The sequence below is a fragment of the Sus scrofa genome, chromosome 1 (assembly GCF_054392235.1).
Source record: "Sus scrofa isolate SSC_HxYL_T2T_F1_AM1 chromosome 1, Sscrofa_HxYL_maternal_Yorkshire_Landrace_v2.0, whole genome shotgun sequence".
Taxonomy (NCBI): Eukaryota; Metazoa; Chordata; class Mammalia; order Artiodactyla; family Suidae; genus Sus; species Sus scrofa.
Window position 1 is genome coordinate 38,334,523 of NC_139383.1, and position 23,325 is coordinate 38,357,847.

The 23,325-nt window shown below is 36.2% G+C and overlaps 1 protein-coding gene across 29 annotated transcripts in view; it reads right to left on the bottom strand.

Moving 5' to 3' along the window:
* The window catches only part of NKAIN2 (sodium/potassium transporting ATPase interacting 2), a 1,025,455-nt gene that overhangs the window by 294,601 nt on the left and 707,529 nt on the right, over positions 1 to 23,325 (bottom strand). The window lies entirely within an intron of this gene.

Here is a 23,325-nt window from a genome sequence, read left to right on the forward strand (position 1 = left end):
CCGAACATTTTCTTTCTAATGATCTTCCAGGTGATCCACCTGCAAAGAAAAGTCTGAAAGTCATTGTCATAGAGAATGGGCATTTGGGGATGGAGATCATCAGCCTTCTGGGACAGCCCTTGGGGAAATCCAGTGAGGGGTGATATTATTATATCCCTACTCCAACCTTCTTACTATGAATCTCCAGTGAACCTCAACAGCTGATTTCTCAAAATCCTAGGTGACTCCAAATCTTCAAGGATGGCCCAGTTCTAAAAAGGATGATTTGAAAGAACCATAGGCTGGAAAGGTACACACTCCCCTAGGTATAATTAATAGAGCCATCCTCCATTTCAGTTACAGGCCCATGTGCGATGTGTTTCTAACTTCCTGTGATATGTTCCTGATTGCTGGTCCTCTCTACGTTTCAATAACATTTGGCTCATGAATGCCTCTCTTCCAGGTACTTCAGGAATTCAGCCTAGTCAGTATCTCTCACCCATGCTAGATTGTGCAATCTTGGAGCAGGGCCTGCCACGCTGATCATCAACATCTCATTTAATAGAACATTTAGTGCACATTATAGGTCTACAGAAGTCTTCATGGCCATGTCCCTGGTTCCCACGTTTTTAATTATGATTCTGTGTGGAAGCTGGTGAGATAAAAGGATATAAAACTAGCACTGGTTAAAATAATAATTATTTCTATAATCAGCTCTATAGCTCAACAAGGCAAAAATGGTTCTCAGCTATCCACAGACCTCTCCGATTGAGTCTTTGTGGTTATGTTCTTGTCAAATATTTCCTTTATTGCCTTAAGAAATTTATTTAACCCACATAAAAACATTAGGGATATAGAGTGGTTTTTCTAAATATAGTCATTGGTAAGCATGGCTGCAGGTCCTAGGTCCCAAATGGAATGGCATTTCTGCTGAACACTGGAGCAGTCCTGAACAAGATCATGACTTCAAACAGGGAAAAAAAAAAAAAAGGAATCTCTATCAACACGAAACAGAGGAGAAAAAGAAGTTCCCACTGATACCAAAAAAAAATAGATTCTTGGTATAATTTTGCCACTAAATGGCAATATATGCAAGGGGAGGCTTTGCTACTTGCTCTGTATTTTTTGGATTTGCCAAATTGGATACCTTCTTACCTAAGTGTGTGGGAAAGGAAAAAGTCAGCAGAAGATTTTTGCCCAGTAAAAATACTAATTTTTCCAATACTAGAAAATGCAAGTAATATGAGATCAAGATGGTAACTATCTCCGAAAGTGTGGACCCACATACCTTAATCATACATTAGAAACTCTTCACATCATTGCAGTTTCATATTTTTCATAAACTTTAGGTCACTGACAAGAAGTTTATGTGGCCGCAATGGCACAGTAAAGAGTCCCTAATTCTTTTCTGCTGATGCCTAGCGCCTATATCTCCTGGAGGACATTTCTGCATCCTCAGATGATGAAACATGACTGGAAAAACACTTGTAACTCTGCTGATTATCTTAAGACACTCAGGATGCTATAAATACTTTCTTTCTTTCCATTTTGGATCTTTAAGTATATCTTGGTATTTTTTAAAACATCCTATAGATTTATAAATCTGGAACTTCCATCTATTTGCCCTTCTAACTAAAGGCCCCTTCTACCAGTAACAACCCAACCAGATACAAATTGCAGCAAAATTCTTGGAGCGACCTACCGACTTTCATCCATTGTCGACATTCCTCCCACAAAATGAGACACAGGCCACATTTTCTGGTAGAGGTCCAGGTGCAGGTGGCTGTGCACTGTGTCTCAGGGCTGCCCGTCAGACAGGCTGTGGCTCTAAACAGAGACCATATGGCAACAGGCTGACTTCAGCGCTGAGTCCTGTACCTGCTACTCAGTGGGAGGAAGCTCTTCTAGTGTTTGTGTTCTTTAGAGTTATTTTAATTTTCTTCATGGCTACTTCTCTGTGACTCACTGTTGGCTTCCTGTTCTCTCTGACTACTTTCTGAAATTCAGATAATTTAAGCAACAGAGAATCATCCAACGTAAGTTTATTTGGGCCTTGCCTCTCATCCATTTACATTTATTTTTAGTTTTAGTGGAACATAACGGACATGCACTCTTAGTTAAATTCTTCTCTGATCTGCTGATGAAAGACAGATTTGAAAAAAATATATGGAAGGACGTGGAATTTCTTGGGGAGATGAAATAAGAAGACCATCACCCCATGGTGTGTTTGGGGGCAATTCTGCTTCCTGTGTAGCTACAATGTGTGGCATTACTTGAAGGTGTTGTCAAAGAACATCCTTGCCATTATTCTCCAAAGGACAATGGCAGTAATGGATCTGTATACAAAATGCTTTTATGGAGGCTGTGGTTGCCAAGGGACTACTTAGGCCACATTTAAATTAAAGTAGAACGTGGCTTAAATCACCTCTAGGGCAAATCCAAGAGTAAAATCAGTAGGGGGAGAGAAAGGAAATTGTTTTTGAACTCTCACTTTTTCCTACACATGGGTGGTTTTATAAATACATTTGAAGAATTATCTCAAAAGTGGTGAGCCCTTATTTGAGGGTCAGCAAGGGTGCATGTGTTAATATGCTGTATTTGTCAAGTTGAGAAAATGATTTTTCAATTCTCCTTTAATTGCACTTGGTGGCTGGGTTATAAGGGACAGCAGCTTGGAAAAGGGGTTCAGCAAGGTGAGATTTGTTGACCAATTCCTTGCTTATTTGTTGTTGTTGTTTTAATTTTTGACAAGTAAATTGACTTAGTGGAATTTGCAGAGCACAAAGATGAACTCTTAATCACCACCAATATAACTCAATTGGAACACTCATGCCTGAAATTTCTCAAGACCCAAAGTCTGGATACTTGCTAAAATACCACCTAGTAAAGTGATGACTCATTTATGTATTAGTCTGAATTATTTTCAATTACTTAGTTGTTGGTATTGATATTTTTAAAATTATTTTGGTCAGATATTTTCGGAAGAGTTTTTAGAAAAAATGATAGCTGAAGAAAATAGGAAGACAGTTATTCACTGGGGTAAGATTAGAAATGTGCAGAAAGGAGAAACTGACTAAACCACACACAAACTGGATGGAGGAAATCACTTGTTTTTTTCTGTTTTAATTGCCTTGAGCTCTTGTGTGTGGGCAGTCTCGAGAAGACAGTACAAAATGACCTATGATTTTCTGTCCTATTTGAAGAAAAACATCCTGAACTCAGAGCATAGTCAGCTCTCAGAACTGCTCTAGGGTAGAACTCATCATGTTTTTACCAGACTTAAGGTTAAAAATGGTCTTAGCCTCTTTTTCTCTCTACTGGATCTAAAGCAGCCTTTATAGGAATATATTTATCTCTAAACTAAGATACTCAAGATGTGTACTAGATATAAATTTGCAGATTTTTAAAACCAATCTCTGGTTGGGAAATAATCCATAAGTCAACTATGTTTTTCTTGCTGAGGACTTGGGATATATTATTGGTCTGTTTTATTCAATCTTATCATTGCTGGTGTGACTCATTCGAAACAAATTTTGTCAATTCTCCCTTTGACAGCAGTTATCAGAATATATATATCAGCTCGCTTCCAAGGCTTCCAAGAACACATTATATGTATGTTGAGATGAAGTTAGTGTTTTGTCATCAAACAAAAACGTGTAATTTTAAAACATGTTTTATGTATGTTTACTAATGGGTAATACCAGAAAAATGCAGCAAGAATTCTCCCTTCGTATTTTTCTGGGAAGGAATTACCTGAAATATTTCCTAGATATGGGTAAAGCTAGAAATGCTATTCAATAAAATGCAGTTTTTGAGTAGTCAGATAAAAACATTTATGATAAGGAGAGCTACTAATTAAAATACCATGCATAGCCTCTACACCCACCATTTAATTAACAATTAGTTGGAAACAAGCTGAAAGGATTGAGGACTCAAATGTCCACGCTTTATAAAATGTCAAGTTAAACGCCTAACTGTGAACCAGATTGCTTATGATACAGGCCTTTCAACTGTAAATATCAAATGCATAAAGGACAGCATGAATCTTTTAAACTTTATAAAGATGCCATGTGGACTCTAACATTTTGGGAAAATTAAGTCACTTACTAACATTTATGAAGAAGCATGCATTTAAGCATTATACTGGATCCCTCTTGATTGATTATAAGCATGTCAAAATGTCAAACATCAGATTCTACCATGATGTTAAAGGTCCTGACTAAAGAAAAGACTCAAATGACTTCTCAGAGTAATTTAAGAGTATTGAAAATGAGATCTTGCTCAAATCCTCTTAGACAACAAATGAAATTCTGTTTTTAAGATAAATTGAAGGAACTTGGTTCCACAATTTTTAAAAAGTGCTAGACTTGGTCATTTCTAAAATTCTATGAGATCCAACTTTCACCAAAAGCACTAATGATTTTTTACCACATTTCAAAAATCATTGTGATTTTTCCTTGGAGGACGTTGTCCGTTAGGGAACAATGAGAAAATGACAGAGATTAAATGAATTGTTCATGTGTTAAAGCACCTTTTTGGCCTGAATAGATTTAGAATAACACCCCTTTGGGTCTCAATGCTTAGGTAATGTTTCTTCTGACATCAATTCTAAAGAACAACTTCAAATCCCAAATCTCCATTTCCTTGGATCTTCATTTTGAAATGAGCATAAAATTAATGTCTATATTTATAGCCTCTTTAGGTCCAGTATTTTCATGATGTAGTCTTTCTATTATGCTGCTTCTTAGAACTGTATTCAGTCACAAGATGAAAACAGCAAAATAATTGAGGGTAGATTTAGAAGACACCAGCCAAACACCTGGCTCTGCATCTTGCTCATTTTAAGGATGATGTTTGAAAATTAATTCCTTTAATCAAGCACCTTGGCTTCTTGCTCACAAATTACTGGGTGGGTACACATGGAAATGCAGTAATTTCCTGAGTGAGTGGCAGATGGTTAGACAAGTCATGGGCTCGGAAAACACTTTTGGTCAGAAATGCAAATGTTATAGTGGAACAAAATAGAGTTCTAAACAGCAAGATAAGCCACAGGAAAAATAATTAACAATAGTCTAACAATGACCTATAACAATGCAGTTAGTTATACTGATAGGGGAACAAACAAAACATATATCCAGCAAATTCATGGGTAAAGTTTACTACTCATCCACATTGTCAGCATTGTCACTGTCCTCTTTCAGTTCTCTAGGATCATAAACTTTGTGGTCATTCATGAATTCTTTTCTTCCTTCACCATTTCTAACTCCGACTGATAATAGCATATTCTCCTGAAAGTTAGTCACCATTGGAACTATCTTCATGCTGATTGCTCAGTGCAAGATACTCCAACTATCATTAAACTGAATATGCATTATCCTCCTTGGGTGAAGAAGGGTGTGGAAATCCTTCTGACATGGTTTCCATTGTGTACTTTACCCACTGGTAAGAGTGTGTGATTCTCCTGTTAAGGAATTCAAAATGACCAAAACAACTTCAGTCTCATTTGAGTCACCTCTTTGGCTTAAAGAGCGCTTTTGGGGGTTGAATTGTGTCTCCTACAACTACATGTTGTAGTACTAATATCTGTAGTCACTGCCAATGTAATTAACCAAGATAAAGTCATATTTGGGCAAGGTGGGCCCTTAATCCAGTAAGACTGGTATCCCTGTAAAAAGAGAAGAGACACAGGAGAACCCCACATTCTCCTGTCTTAGGAGACAGAAAGACATACAGAGAGAAGATAGTCATGTGGTGATAGAGGTAGAGATTAGAACTGTGCATCTACAAACCAAGGAACACTAAGCATTTCCTGTCATACTCAGAAGTTAAGGAAAGAGAAATTACTGTCCTGACATCTTGGTTTCAGGTTTCTATTTCCATTTTTTAATGAAAATTTATTTCTTATTTATTTATTTAGGCTTCACCCATGGCATGTAGAAGTTCCTGGGCCAGGGATCAAATTCAAGCCACAGCAGTGATAATGTCAGATCCTTAACCAGCTATGCCAGCAGGTAACACCAGATTTCAAGTTTCTACAACTGTGCAAGAATAATCTTCTGTTATTTGTTTCTAATCCTTTGCTACAGAAGCTTTAGAAAATTAATAGAAGTTCATTTAAATTTACGTAATTCTCAGATATATTGCACCTCCTTAAGAGCAGAGTCCATGAATTCTATTTGCTAGGTTTTCATCCCTTTTTACCATGCTACCCACCTTGGTATCATGTTGAATACAGGGGCTCCATAGATTTCGTTGTCTTACTGAACCTCATATTACAAATGTGGTACAGAGAAATTGGAATATGTTGTAACAATAAAAAATGTAAATATTTGAGTGTTAAAATTAAGTCCTCTTTCCTTACTATACATCTATAAAATAAGTGATATGGAAAGCTGACCCCCTTTTATATTTACATTCATTATGAAAATACACATAGAATGCTGTGGGGACTTATATTACAGTTAAGAATATGATATAGAGCAATGCTTAGACAAAATTCAAGAAGGACAAAGTAATATATTTAAACCCAGCATAAAGCTGCTATAATTAAAATGTGGTACTGATATCAAAAGAGAAAGACATACCCATGAAAAAAAAAATACAAAATGCAAAAGCTCTATAACAGAAATATAAGATAAAGGTAGCATTTTAACTCAATAGAAAAAGGAAGATTTATTCATTTACTAATTCTGGGAAAACTGATTAACTCTGTAAAGAAGTATTAAAGCTAGATCCTTACCACAGTCTACATCCTATGGATTAAACACACAAATTTTACAATTAAAAAACAATAATGCACAACACTGACATGAATGAAATTGAAATAGATCCCTTCATATTCTGCTGGTGCAAATAAATATTGTTAAGACCTTTTGGTCTTACACTATCAAGATGTGCTAAGAACATTTAAAATGCTCACCCTTTCTTCTTTAGTTATTATATCTTTGGAGCTATGCACTTTAGCAAGTATTCTAGTAGCAGGAGAGCAATGTCACTTCAACCATAGTTCCCAAACTGTAATATGCACATGAGTCACCTGGACATCTCAAGATTGCAGATTCTGATTCTGGAGCATGGGGTGGGGTCCAAGATTCTGCTTTTCTGCCTATGCATCTCATTGGGGCGGCCACATCTTGAGTAGCAGTGCATTTTAGATCACTGCCAAAAATACCCTGAAAAGACCCTAGTTACATCTTCAAAGACATCCGTATGAAGTTTAAATAGCTAGTGAAGTACATTCATTTCTTAACCTCTTTCTTCCTCCTACTTGAAACTCTGATGTCAGTAGTTGACAGAGAAAATAGTTCCAATAAAACAATGTCTCCGGGGCTTTAGAGCTCATTATTTCCTGCCCTGGGAAAGTTTCCACTTGCAAACTGCCCTAAAAACATCCTTAAACCTGACTCTCAGTACTGGGTTAAACTCTACTGTCTGTGAGAGGAGAAAGGTATGAAAAGCTCAATTGGGGCCATTCTGGCAAATTTAACTGCTCTTCAAGTCACTGACCCTTTTGAGATGAACCAAATCCACTCTCACTCCTGTAGAGAGACTGCCCATTAAGATGCACTTGATCAGTCCTGACTGCTCTGCACTCTGAACAGCAACGCTTCATAGAACCCTTTCTTTGACCATCTCCCAATTTGAACTTGACAAGGGTGTAGTTCAGATATAAGGCAATATAAAAAAGTGAGAAACGCTTCTGAATACAACACCATCCCTACTAGAGGAATGAAAGGTTCTGTTTTATACCTAAACGTCAGAGGGTAACAACACTCATAGCATCTCACCAAGTCTATCATTAGCGGTGTTAAGTGTCAGAGCAGGTGGTTGGCCAAAGGAGGACCCTGCAGACATTTTTTGGGGAAGGCCAAAACAATTTGAAAAATATCTCAGGTTATTTGGACACTTGTTCCACCCACTTGCAAACACAATGTTTCCCTCTGGATCCTGAGTCACTATCCTAGAGAATGATGCCAGAATGAAAATTATATTTTGTGTTCAAAGAGCATCTGAATTTACCCCTGTCTTTTTTGGGGGGATGTAACTTTGTTTGACACGATTAACATGGCAATAGAACATAGTCACTTACACAAAGGCAGATAATTTACCATGTTGAATCTTGTGCTGGCCTTTGAACACAATCTTTAGTAGAAATTCCCAATTAAAAAACTGTCTCAGTATGGAATTATTTCAGCAAAAGCTTCTTCTTTCTACACAAAACTAAAAGTCTATGCCACAGTCATGAGTGGAAATTTCATGGAAGAATTTCCGATGTTAAAATGCATTTGATGTCTATTACCTAGTGTGCCTATAACATATTTTCAAATACATCAAATTTGTTAGAACAGCTACACAGAGCTCTCCCTATTGAAGAGGGCCAGATGCCACTTGAACTTCAAGGATACATTAGGAAAGTGAAATAAGGCAGAATAACCCACTGAATATAAAATATAGATAAGCACAAGCATTTTTTCACTTCAGACATGAAATGGAGTTTCTTTTAGTTTAAATTTCTTTAAGGCATATTTCAGAACCCTTCGGAATAAGTTTCATTTTCGGTTTAGATCTAATTGTCACCTTACATGGGCTATATTCTGATTTGTAATGCTATAGTTTGAGGATGGCTTTATAAAGTCTTTCCTTCCATTTGTGATCAATATATCATAACTACTAGAGTTAGAAAGCAGAGTTGATGAGCAAGTCCTTCAGTAATTGCTCTTCCTATAGGGAAATGTGGCCACATAAAGGATGTGCAAGGATGTAGGCAAAAGCACAATTGCCTCAGCTGTGAGTTTATGTGGTTCCTCTGAGTCCTCTGATGTTAAACTAGGCATGATCATTTAGTTTAGACTCTTCAAAGTCAACCCATATGCCTAAAATCACTTATCTTACAATAGTCTGGAGAAAAGGATGTTTAAAATACTGGCTTTCAAACTTTTTTGACTGTAACCCCAGTATAAAAGATACATTAATACATACTGTAGATAAATAACCTTACTCTTGTTGTGTGCAATGCCTGCTGATATTTTCAACTCAATTCACTTCAATTCTGTGTTTTTTATTCTAATATGATGAGGCATAGTTGATTATATGAAAAATGGCTAGCTTGTGCTCAAAATAATTTAAAATGTTCTCATTTTAAAATTTAGAATTAAGTGTTGAAGAACAATAATATGAGTACGCTGTTGATGAGTTATTCTTCTGTCATCTATTTGTATTCAAAAAGCAGTGAAAGACTTTTAAAGGATTTTTTAATCATTATAAAGCAAAAGTTAACATCAAGTTGCCTTAAATAACATGCTATCATTCTCTCATGATGGCATTGGAAATCAGCCCAAGTATTAAAAAGAGAAACAAATGAAGCTTTATCGATGTTGTTCAAGTATAATTTTAATAAAGTTAAAAACCTCATTCCCATGAAAAAATATAGTGAGCATACATCAAAGGTTATGTAGTGCATTAATGAGGGAACCAGCAGAATGGTAAAGCTGGCTCAGAGGAGGATAGGATAAAATGGTAGTGGCACATATATATTCTCCCCTAGTGGAAAATAAAGAATGCTGGAGTAAGTTTGTTAGGTTAAACATAAAACAAGTTAATGTTTTATAGAGCAACAATAAAATAACCTCTGTGATTCTCTATTATGAATCATTTACATCTTTATTGCACAAAAAATCACTTACCATTTATCAATCTTCTCAAATTAATGTATAATTTATTAGAGCCTGTGCCCTAATCAATAGTAAACAGTAAATCAAACAAAATTACCTTCCCATTTAGAAGGTTACCTTTTCCTCAGAATGTTCTGCTATGACATTGGAGGGGCATACAGAAATATTTTAGCCTAATTTCCAAGACTTAGACTACTGTTCTTAAAGATATGAAATGTTCATTGGCAATAAATGAATCAGCTTTATTTTTGTGTCTTCAGCACCTTGGACAGTGACCTCTGTAGCGTGGGCATTTGATAAATACATTATTTTAGTGAAGAACTACTAATTCATACAGAAATGAAGGGGCTTTCTGATTGGCACAAAATTCTATAGGAGAACATTTGAATATAGGTGTATCCCTCCCTTATTTACTACTATTTTGTATGTGTGTGTCTATACAGCCTGCTTCACTACCTAGTTCTTTTTTTATGAAAATTCTTGCATGATTCAATATTGTGTAAGTAGAAAATATTTTGGAGTACTTTGGGGCTATTTAACCTTAGCACAAGTAGCCTTATCTTATCACTCTTATTTACATTTAAGAGGGTGCTAAACAGAAATTGTAGCCTGGGGTTCTCTAGGAATGTATCTGGAAGATCTTTTTCCAAGGCATTTTTCTGTAAGTGGAAGTCTTTGATTAAATCCCTGTAATTTTCATTTTTAGACTTGGCTTGACTGGTTGCATTTTGGACATGGCCAGAGAGATCAATGTAATATACAAACACTAGTTAAAAGTTATAATCAATTAAATGCTTAATTAAAATCAGTAACAAGACAAACTATCTACGAATGTTCAACATTTACATGAAGAAACCTTTAAATGAACAATGAAAAATAGAAAGATATACTATTTTCTTGGATAAAAAGACTCAACATCATAAAGGACTAAACTATCCAAAAATTAATTCATACACTTAATGCCATTCTAATAACATCATATGATTTTTTTTCCAATCCAGGCAAGATGATACTAATATTCCTTTAGAAAAATAAGAAGCAAGAATTGCCAGGAAAATTCTGAAAAAGGCTGGCAGTAAGAAATGACTATCCTAGAGTTCCCATCATGGTGCAGCAGAAACGAATCCAACTAGGAACCATGAGGTTGCAGGTTCGATCCCTGGCCTTGCTCAGTGGGTTAAGGATCCGGAAATGCCATGACCTGTGGTGTGGGTTGCAGATACGGCTCGGATCTGGCATTGCTGTGACTGTGGCATAGGCTGGCAGCTAGGGGTCGGACTCGACCCCTAGCCTGGGAAACTCCATATGCCGCAGGTACGGCCCTAAAAAGACAAAAAAAAAAAAAAAAAAAAGAAAGAAATGACTATCCTTAGTAGATGTTAACACATTTTATAATGATGATGCCCATGAATAGAAAAACAAATCATCAATGAAACAACAAATAAAGCCCATGCAAGACTATAGTTTGAGGTTTGGGTAACATTTCAAATCAGTAGCAAAATAATGGATTTATTAAAGAAATAGAAAAAAAATTTCTGAAAAAGTTAGCTTATATCGATATCTCATATCTTATATACCAAGTATCAAAACTTTAAATATAAAAATAACCCACAAATTTACTAGCTTAAATGACATTTTTTTCCTACAGTCTTGAAGTAAGTGAAGTCCAACCATGCAACATAACAAAAAATGCTGACCAATTTGATAGCATAATAAGTTTCACATTTCTATTCAAGTGGGGGATTTACATATGCATATAGTTCTCTCAAAATGCACACAGTTTATCTGGAAAAATTCAAAATAAACTGAGAGTGAGTGGCTGCAGGACACTTGGGGGTAGACAGGAGATTTTTCACCATACATCTATTTATTCTCGGAATATATATATGTATACATATATATACACACACACACATACACACACACATATATAATATACATATATATACATATACATATATATATATATCACTTATTATCTAAGAATAATGTAGCACAAGGGAAAATGCATATGTAACTCTGAAATAGCATGGCATGATTGTACCTTACATCTGCAGTATAACCAAGACAATCTAAGTCTCAAAGAAAAGCTTTCTTCTTGGCATGTGCTATGCACCACTGTCCTTCAAGTCACCACTTGGTATTTTGCATGTTAACTACAAAGTTTCCCCCATCTCTTAATTTATATTATATGCGTTATGGTAATATGTGCGACCAGACGCAGAAGGGAAGGAGGCTATTCCTACATGTGAGCTGTTCCCTAAGAAGTAGTTCATGGCACTTTCAGGCATGCAGATTGTGGGGAAGGGATGGTGGGAGAAAAAACTAGAGAGGTTTGAAATCTATGTCAAGGGATTTGGACTTCATCCCAGGGGCTATAGAGGGCCACTGAAGAGGGGACTGCAGTCATCTGACTTGCATTTTAGGAAGGTTATTCTGGCTGTGGTTTAGAAAACTGACTAGATAGAGAGAGTGGGGGAGGTAGCAACATCAGAGGCAGAAAGGGGCTGTTGGATGGTGGACTGGACTATTTCCTACATTACAGTAGGTTACATGCTGTATTTAATTAACACCTTGAAATGTTTTTCCTTTCTTTCCCTTCCTTCAGAGCTAACCAGAGTTAACTTATTTACTGCACATTAATTGTGTGGCTGGCACAGATCTAATACTGTTTCATGTACTTCACTTATATTGCACAATAATTTTATGGCATAAGTAACATTCAATCCTATCCCCATTTGGTTGTCACTGAAGGTTCATGAATGTGACCAGGCTTACACAGTAAGTGATGGAAGTGGAGTGTGAACCAGCACGTGGGTCTAGAATCACTGCACTCCATCACTTAGCTTCTCCATGGGCCAGGATTTCTTTGATGACAACTGGAGGGTCTTCTCTGTCTCCCATAACTTGCAGTGTCAACTCAACCAAACAACACTTCCCAAAGGTAGCTTCCTTGCTTATATCACCTCACTTTCCTGCTTTGCATTATAGAAAGCAATAGTGCTTATCACTGAAGTTTTCTTTATTTAGCATCTTTCCTATATCTGTATCTTTGCGTATGGTGGAACTCCTAGACTTTAGGCACACTCAAGTTCAACTGCTTCTACAAAGCCCCCTTTTTCATGAAATCATGAAAATTAGACTTCAGTCTAAAATCCTTTCTCCCAGCTCCCCAAGACAACTGCATTTAGTATGAAACCCTCTAGATATGATTATATATTATCTTGACTTATTTTGTACATTAGTCTTATCTCTTCATTTTAGATAAAAATAATTCAGTATCTCTGGCTCATTTCTTTCTATTTGCTACAGCCCAGGCAAACGGCAGGAAGTCAGTACATACACAGTTACATGGAATGTTTTCTTTGAAGAGCTATTGCTAGAATGATATTTCCCAAACTTGGCCCTCAACTCATTCCTCGAAAACAAGTCTGTTCACAAAATTAGTTAAAAATTTTAAACAAGTTTTTCAGAAACTTTCATTTGCTAATAATGAAGTGGGAGATAGATTGCTTTGTATTTGATTTCACCACAAATTCCCTCACCTTTCTAAAAGCATAATATAACAATAGCAATAAAGATGAGTAATATTTATTGCACATGGACTATATTTCTGATACCGTGTTAAGCCTGTGCCCATACATTATCTCATTCAATATTGTCTGTATCTCTTGGAATACTAGTACCTTTAGAAAGATAGCTTGGACAAAACTCATCCTGATATACTCATAAAGATACTCAGCTAATAATTTCCATTTGCATACTCTTTTTCTGTCCAAGAAGTAGAATGTGGAGAATCATTAATGCCCCCAAACTGAAAGCAGAGTACAATTTTAAATAAATTGCAGTATTGGGAATTCTTGGCTTAGAGAGTCTTTCTTTATCTCACATATATGTTACATAAATCCTTCAAAGAGGTTTGGATATGATCACAAAGACTCTTAATCTAACTGAGACCAAGGGTCCTTCCTTTTTTTATAACCTTCATCCCCTGGGAATCTCAAAGCTTTGTGAAGGGGCACAGAGGTTTTCTTCTGGTTTTAGCTGAGTTGTCCACCTTTCACCTACAGACAAAGCTACTGGCTCTATATGTCTGAGATGAATTGTCTAAAAAGATAATATGCTCTTCATTTCAGCCAGAAATACAAAAGAAATCAGATAGCTGGGATAATAATAAGGAAAAATATTTTTAATGACTTGGCAAGTCAAAATTTATCAACTTTTGACTTTTCCTAAGACCAGAAAGACTATTAGGATATGGAGCTCTCTAAATTTGATTTTTTTTTTTCTATTTTATCTTTGCATGGACTGAAAGATCCAAAATCTCCAATAAGACCTGTCTACAAGTATTAAGGATATACATATATCTGTGAAAATGGAAAATAAAAATTCTAAAGAGTTCAGAAATATAGTGTCTATTGTTGCCAAGAGGAAGTAGGGGAGGGAGTGGGATGGATGGGGAGTTTGGGATTAGAAGATACAATCTATTACATTTAGAATGAATGAATAAGCTATGAGGTCCTACTGTACAGAACAAGGAACTATATTTACTCTCTTGGGATAGGCCATGATGGAAGATAATACAAGAAAAACAACATATATATATATATATGAAATATATATATATATGAAATATATATAGATGAAACATATATATATATGAAAAGCATATATATATATGACTGAAACATATATATATGAAAAGCATATATGTATATATATGAAAAGCATATATATATATATGACTGAGTCACTTTGCTATATAGCAGAAATTGGCACAACACTATAAATCAACTATACTTTAATAAAAAAATTTTAAAAAGAAATACAGTGTATTTTGATGACTAGAATTACAAAAATGTTACATATAAAAGGACTTGTAACAATCATCTAATTCAATCTCCATTATGTGAAGATTCCACTCACTGGTGTGGCGAATTAGCAGATGAAATAGGTAAAAATCTTATTGTCCTCACTGTTTATCCATTGCCCTTTTAATAACACTCTGTTTTGGTAGCACTTTAACTGATGAAGAAATTATCTTAAAATACATATTAATTACCAAACATGTCCTGAGTACATGTAAAATACCAGGCTCTCTGAACATGAGTATCACTTACATACAGTAAAAAGAGCATAATAAGAATGGGTAAAATAATCTCAGACATGATAGCATAATCTTTCCTCAAGGAGACATTACAAATATTTCCCCAAGGATATATTTAGATTTTCTTTGATTTTTATCGTGATGAAAAATTTATGTTTTCACTACCACAGCACTAATATAACTGTGATCTATGTGTTTCATAATGTATCTGGATTCATGCACTTTGAGAGTTCTACCATATTCTAGCCAATATAATTATTCCTTACTCTGGGTCATTATGTTGAGATGCTGTGTAAATTCTATCATTCCAAATAATCCCATTCCTGCCCTCCTAGGAGAGATGTGATTTTGAGAATTTGTGATGTGTGACTTTAATGGAAGTATTATTAGACCTCCTACTTTCTTCTTTTGCTTTTGTTTTAATTGGTATAATTCAGTAGTAATTTAGTATAATTCATCTGGAATTGGTAATAACTATCACATGCAGCACATAGAGTACACCTAACAAGGAATTCAAAATGTGTCAAATGTTTACTTAAAGCTTCAGGATAAGTATTAGCTAATTATCAGGGTGAGAGTAGGGGCAGTTAGTAAATAAGAGGTGTCTCCTGTATGCCATGTGCTTACTTGGAATAGGGCAACAGTAAATAAAACAGACATAGTCCCAACCTTGTGAAACTCACCATCTCTCTGTAGATCAACACTTAGCATGCCAAATGCTCACTAAGCTCTGAGTCTCAGTTTTGCTAGTTTTTAACAGCATGTCCATGCTAATATCTGCCCCATTCTTTCCTGCTGGGTCTTTTCCTTCATAAATAGTCAAGGGCCTTTTGGTAATCTGAGGTCTCTAGACAGAATACAATTCAATCTGCTTTATTGGCTTCTAGGCCCTTCATGCATGGTCCCTGTCTGTCTTTCTACCTAATCCCTCTGCCACACATCACCTCATGCACACTACTGTCGCCTGGCACACCCCATATTGTATGAATGAATAAATGACTTTTTTGTAATTTCCCCTACTTCAAACTTGCTTTTCTTCTCCATTTAGACTTTTTTAAAATATTACCAATCCTGTCCTTCTGAACTGTATAAATTATCCCAGAACAGTTTATATGGCCACTTGATTGGGTTAGAGAGAAAAAAAAAAAGTGGAAATATACATTTTAAGGATTTCTTGTCTGTAAATATTGAGATGCTCAGGTTTCCCTGAGTGTGAGGACAAATCTATTTAGAACAGAACAGTAAAGTTTTTAAAATTTTTGTCTATTTTTTTCTTGTTCTCGAAATGTCTAAAACCACGCAATTTGAAAATTGTTTTTATTAAAATTTCACAGAAATGTACTCATTAAAATTTGCCTGACTTAATTATTTGTTTGATCTACTTTTTATTTTTTTAACTTAGAAGCCTGGTAGCAAGACGGGGAGAAAGAAAAACACTTGAAAGAAGTAGTATGCAGCATGTAGCAAATGTTGAGAATTTTACTTTATATACATTGTATGTTCTATCTCAAGACAATTATTTTTCCAACTTCTTTACATTGTGTTTCAAATCAAACTCCTTCCACTTTTTTTGTTACTGAATTCTAGAAAAAGTGCCAGACATTAATATCTCAGCTGGAACAACGAAGACCACGTATTATTGAGGTTTCTTATTAAAAGTGGCATTTTCATTAAAATCCCCTTCTTTGCTGTGAAAAGCCACAATGATGTATTATCTATTTTGAACAAACGTGCTGCAGAAAGTGCCTAGGAGGTAATAACACAGTTTAAGAAAAAAATTAAATATGATGGCTAGCCAAATGCAATTTACACATTTGTATTTTCTGGTGGCAAGTCATATATCTTTTAAAAAGGGATGCACCTGAAGCATGAGAGAGGAAAAAAAGTTCGCAGTTTTACAAAAATAAAAAGACATCCAAAAAGAGTTGCACAAAATCCAGATATTTCAGAACAAAAAAGTCCTAAGCAAAACCAAATGAGGGCTAAAAGATACTTTTTATCTCTTCTCAGATAAAGGCCTAATGCCTTTTACCTTCTTGTCCCTGGGGTGTGATGTGACTGCCCCTCCCTTCCTCTGAGCCCCCAGCAGTGGCTAGGGGCCTTCTGGCTGCAGTGGAGGTATGGATTAGGACCTACCATGTCACCATCCTTGAGGGCAGAACTGGGAGCCCAGGGACTAGGTTGAAAATAAAACATGGCCTTTTTCAAGCTTTCTGATCCTATGCCAGTTCTTGTGTTTCCTTGGATCTCATTTTATTCAGCTGTGAAAGAAGACTTTTAGGGATGGGAGTACAAGTCTAAACCCTCATCTTTCCAGTCTAACCCTTCTACAGTCTAGTGTCAATCTATTTTCTTCATACTTCAAATACAACAGCCACAACCAAAGATGTCCACTCCCTACTCCTTAAGCAGCATTCCTATTTCTCCAGCTCCATAATACATTATCCATAGTTCCTGTCTCCATCCCTACCTCTAAGTTCTATTCATTTTCAAAGTCCAGCTATGAAGTTACTGTGCTGTGGAGACTTTTATCCCTCCTGCCCACTGCTGTGGGCTGGAAATCATCACAGCCTTTGCCAAATTCTCCCCATACGTGATCTATAACTCAGAGAAGCACTTATCCTTTTCTACCTTTCAATTCGAGCACGTGTTTTTATCTCTCTGCTATGTTATAGGTTCTCTGAGGGCAGTTCCATGACTTATTAATCTTTATATCTTCCTTGGCACCTATCATAGCCTAGCCTGTAGCAGGAATTTAATTAATGTTTATTGTGTCAATGAATATAAAAAGGTTAGCTATACTATTTTATTCAGTAGGAAGATAAGAAGGTATAAGATCAGAGTTGTGAAAGCCTTGGGAAGGTAAAAGTTTTATTGACATGAAAAGGATGGTGGCTGGAATGCTATACAGGCACATTTGACAAGGGAATAAAAATCCTTGAGGGTTATTCACAACTGACAGGACTTTGAGGTGTGACTTGGCTACTAAAGAAATTCCTGGGCTACAAGTATAGATTTATGAGAAATTGAGATAACAGGCTCAGATAACATTGGAAGAAGTAAAATGCCAAGGAGAACAGCTTTTTCAGAGCTGTCAAGGCATCTTAATTTGTTTTCATGCAGAGAGAACTTGTCAAACTGCCACAAACTATCTTGCGTTCTTGTCATAGCAAAATTTATATACATTGCATGCCAATTCTACTTTCCTGGTAGCCACAAAATTTCACCAAAATTTGATAAAGCCCCTGCAATAGGCCAATGTGTTAGAGTGTCACTGCTGAAGTTGTTCATGGTTTGGCACCATTCCCAAGGGAAAGTCAAAGGAATCATAGATGGTTCCTTAAATTCTGATGCTGACCATCTGCTGGAGGTCCAAGCTAGGAAGAAGGTCACAGTAACTCTGCAGAAGCCTCATCTCTCTCTTTCTCTCTCTCTTTATTATCATTAATTTACAGTGTTGTGTCAATTTCTGCTGTGCAGCATAGAGACCAGTCATACATGTTTATACATTCTTTTTCTCATACTATCATGTTCTATCCCAAGAGATTACATACAGTTCTCATGCTATACAGTAGGACCTCATTGCTTAAATGTAATAGTTTGCATCTACCAACCCTAAACTCCCCATCCATCCCACTTTCTCCCCACCCCCTTTCTCCAAAGAAGACATATGGATGGCCAGTAGGCACATGGAAAAATGCTTGACATCACTAATTACTAGGGAAATGCAAATCAAAACTACAATGAGGTACCATCTCACACCAGTCAGAATGGCCATCATTAACAAATCATCTCTTAGGATTATTCAAAATTTCCCTATCTGGAAAGCATTAATTACTAAATCTGGGACTACGAAGGATAAGAAACTCATACTTTGCTCCTCCAAGTGTGGTCTGCTGACCAGCAGACTTGGCGTCACACTGGGGCCACATAGTAATGCAGAATCTCAAGCCATTATCTACATCTCAGTAAAAGTCTTCATTTTTTTTTTTTTTTTTTTTTTGTCTTTTTGCTATTTCTTGGGCCACTCCCGCGGCATATGGAGGTTCCCAGGCTAGGGGTCGAATCGGAGCCGTGGCCACCGGCCTACACCAGAGCCACAGCAACGCAGGATCCGAGCCGCGTCTGCAACCTACACCACAGCTCACGGCAACGCTGGATCGTCAACCCACTGAGCAAGGGCAGGGACCGAACCCGCAACCTCATGGTTCCTAGTCGGATTCGTTAACCACTGTGCCACGACGGGAACTCCAAAAGTCTTCATTTTAACAAGACTCACATTAGACTTTGAGAGGCACCATCTAAGGCAGGGGATGGCCAAAAAAAAAAAAAACCCAAAAAAACAAAAAACAAACAAACAAAAAAAAAACAAAAACAGTTTTTGTACCTCACTATGATTATTAAAAAACTGAAAAATAGAGAAGAAAAAATTCCCATTCATTTTACCTAATGAAGACATTTATAATTTAGGAATACTTTTCAAACATAAAGAGAATAAAGCTATATAATTGAGAGAAACAAAGAGGAAAATAAACCCCTACCCTAAGATACTGCTTGTGATAATCATTGTGCTTCATTTCCTTTCCAAAGTAAATGTTGTCATCTGAATACAGAATTACTGAAAATATATACATTGCTCAGAACACCCCAAATTAGTCATTAGACATGCTGGTTGCCTGCTCCTTTCTAGTCAATTATAGTTAATAGGCATTTATTATGCATTATCATAAAGCATAGAATTAACCAATGACTTAACAGAATATTAATTCCATTGCAATTATAGAGAAATATTTAAAATCCTAGGTACAGTATTTTTCATAATATTAGTAAGAATAAAATGGTTCTGGAAAAGTGTTCATGAGTTCCCTACTTGCCTATTTTACTAATGCTAATACCTGTTTTTATCTTTTTTCTGAAGAAAGTTTAAATGTAGATTTCAAAATCAGGCTTTTCCCTCAATTGAAGCAACACTCATAAAAATAAACCTGTGCCCGCCTAAAATATACAAAAGATTTTTAGATGACGATCCAATGACTTTTAAGTACATGTGTATATATGCATATTATACATAAATATAAATAAGCTAAATAATATAAATATATAATAATGTATATATTTACACATTACAGTTCATCAAATTGTACATGTGGTATTCTTCTATTAAGTATTATATTATGTCTATGTGAATCCTTATTAAAAGGTCACAAGTTTAATTAAAGCCAAATATTTTGATTTTTTAAGATACAATGTAAGGTTTTTTTAACTTAGAATCTTATACTTGAAATACTGCTTCTTATATTTAAAGGTATCTATAAATATTCTTGTGCATTTGAATGAATATATTTTAAAAACATTCAATCTTAGTGCTAACACAGAGAAGCACATTTTGAGTTCATTCACTCAAAGAACATTTACTTAGCAAATGATATGCCCCAGACACTATGCAAAGCTTTAAGAATCCAAAACCAGTATAACAACGTTCCTTCTCTCAAGGAGTTCAGTCTTTTGGGGAAGAAAGGCAGCTAAATCAATGCAACACCATGCATTCAGCCTTATGAAAAAGGTGCTGGAATAGGTGTAAATATGATGGAGTTTGTTGTTTAAGGATTGGTCTAGAGAAATCAGAACAGTAATCTTGGCTTAAATTTTCTAGAGGCAGAGCCTGAGACAGATTCTTGAGAAAGTGATTTCTAGAGAGAAAGTTCTCTGGGAAAAGGGAATGGAGAAAGCACAACAGGAGGGAAGTGGCTAAGTATGCCTGAGGTCTCATCTGAAGAGAAGTTTCAGCCTGGTCTCAGAGGAGACTCTTACACGGGTTCCCTCGGAAGCAAGGGGCTCTGTTAACCAGTCATTGGTTGCGGGTTACTAGGGAAGTAGAGAGGTGGTGGCAAGGTTCTATCCGGGAGGATTTACAGGATTGGTAATGTTGGAGTTGATCAGGGGGAAAAAAGAAGGCACATCTAGCACAGAAGATAGTGTAAGGTGAAGATGTAGAAATAGGAGTTCCCGTCGTGGCGCAGTGGTTAACGAATCCGACTAGAAACCATGAGGTTGCGGGTTCGGTCCCTGCCCTTGCTCAGCGGGTTAACGACCCGGCGTTGCCGTGAGCTGTGGTGTAGGTTGCAGACGCGGCTTGGATCCCGTGTTGCTGTGGCTCTGGTGTAGGCCGGTGGCTACAGCTCCGATTCAACCCCTAGCCTGGGAACCTCCATATGCCGCGGGAGCGGCCCAAGAAATAGCAACAACAACAACAAAAGACAAAAAGACAAAAAAAAAAAAAAAAAAAAATGTAGAAATAGGAAATAATAGTCCTATATGCAGTGGCCAAGGGATTTTCAAGAAGTGCAGGGAACAGATCATTTTAACTGACAACTAGCTATTAACTATAGAAATTAGTTCATGTAATGTTAGCAGGCTAAACCCAGAGGACATGCTTCCTGATCATCATCAGCCAATTATATGGTAGCACATCTATAAAGTTTGGATGTTCAAGACAAAACTTATTTCAATTTATATTACTCTGAATTCACAAGAGTATTTCCCAACTGAGATAACGCTTAAAGTTTATTTCTTCTTATTGTCATTTGTATAATGCAGAAATAACTCTATAACATTTTTATAGGTTAAAGTTGGCATATTCCCTGATTTATTTAATTCATCTGAAGGCTTCATATGTGTCAAGAATTACATTTAGGCTAAATATGATTCTGTGTTTCTGATTTAGCTCATTATGCTTTAATAAAGCCTCATTGTAATAAAATAATGTATGACTGATTCAGTTCTCCACAAATATTCTCGATAATAAAGATAATAATAGCTAATATTTCATGAGTATACTTCCTGTGTGCTAGGCATAGTACTACATCCTTTACATTTATTTTCTAATTTAAACGCCATAATAATCCTATAAATAGGTACTATAATTAACTTCATTTCATTGATGAAGAAATGGGCTTATAGAGGTCAGTGTCTGGCCTGAACTCATCTACTTGGTGTGCAAGTCAGTCTGCTGACCACCATGGTATACTGTTCCCAAGAAACCAGAGGGACAAAATTTCATGAATTAACTAGAGGCAAAAATTTCAGTGTGTTCATTTTTCTTCAAGATGATTTTGTTGGAAGTTTCACGTTATATTTGACTAAGCGTGTGTACTAAAAAATATTTCTTTAATTATTTGAATCTGGCATCTATGAAATAAGATCATTTTGTTGTAAGGACAACCTACTGTAAGGATCAAAGGAATTTATAGTAAATTAATTAAAAACCTATAATATGGACAAAAACATAATACTAAGCATATAACAAACATAGTATTTACCAATTAAAATTATCTACCTAGTTCTCGGAAATTTGACTTCTGCCCCAATGACTCTAAAGAACCTATTCTTTTAGAGATAATACCTATTGCACAAAATTGTGTAAAGGTAAAAAAAAATTCTGTAAGCTATAAATATTAGTAATAAGATAGCTATTACAATCAAATCCAAAGGATCTCCCTTTACTTTATTCTTTATTCTCTTTTATTTTTACTTAAATGAATCTTACCCTTTTAAATCCATAATCATTTTTGGCCTCCATGGTCCTCAGGCACCATGACTTTTGCTCCTACTTCTCTGTTGTGAATTTCATTTACGTTCTAGAGGATTTTCCTAAACAAATACCAGCATATTCTGATGTATATGCTACTCTTTGTTCTTTAAAATAATATTTTAAATTTATAGGATACAACCAATCAAAATAGTCAACTTGTTTTGATTTTTGTATGTTGTCACTAATCTCAATTACAAACTTTATTACTTCCATGTTTTGGAATTGAGAACATTCTCTGTTATATCAACTTATCCACTAACTTACAAAATTTAAATTTATTGGTATCATTGAACATTCACCTCAAAGATGGTTACAGGTTTGACATAAATCATTAACCACATCTGTGATTATTCCTTCAGGATACATTACTAACTATGTAAATACAAGGTGAAAAAAAAAAGGGTACGAAAAATTTTAAGGCCCTTGATTCATATTTCCAAATTGCTCTTAAAAAAGACTGCCCAGGAGTTCCCGTCGTGGCGCAGTGGTTAACGAATCCGACTAGGAACCATGAGGTTGCGGGTTCGGTCCCTGCCCTTGCTCAGTGGGTTAACGATCCGGCGTTGCCGTGAGCTGTGGTGTAGGTTGCAGATGCGGCTCGGATCCCGCGTTGCTGTGGCTCTGGCGTAGGCCGGTGGCTACAGCTACAATTCAGCCCCTAGCCTGGGAACCTCCATATGCCGCGGGAGCGGCCCAAGAAATAGCAACAACAACAACAAAAACAACAACAACAACAAAAAAGAGAGACAAAAAGACAAAAAAAAAAAAAAAAAAAAAAGACTGCCCAGGAGTTCCTGTTGTGGTGCAGTGGTTAACTGACTAGGAACCATGAGGTTGCGGGTTCGATCCCTGGCCTTGCTCAGTGGGTTAAAGATCTGGCATTGCCATGAGCTGTGGTGTAGGTCGAGTTGCTCTGGCGTAGGCTGGCAGCTGCTCTGATTCAACCCCTAGCCTGGGAACCTCCAAATGCCATGGGA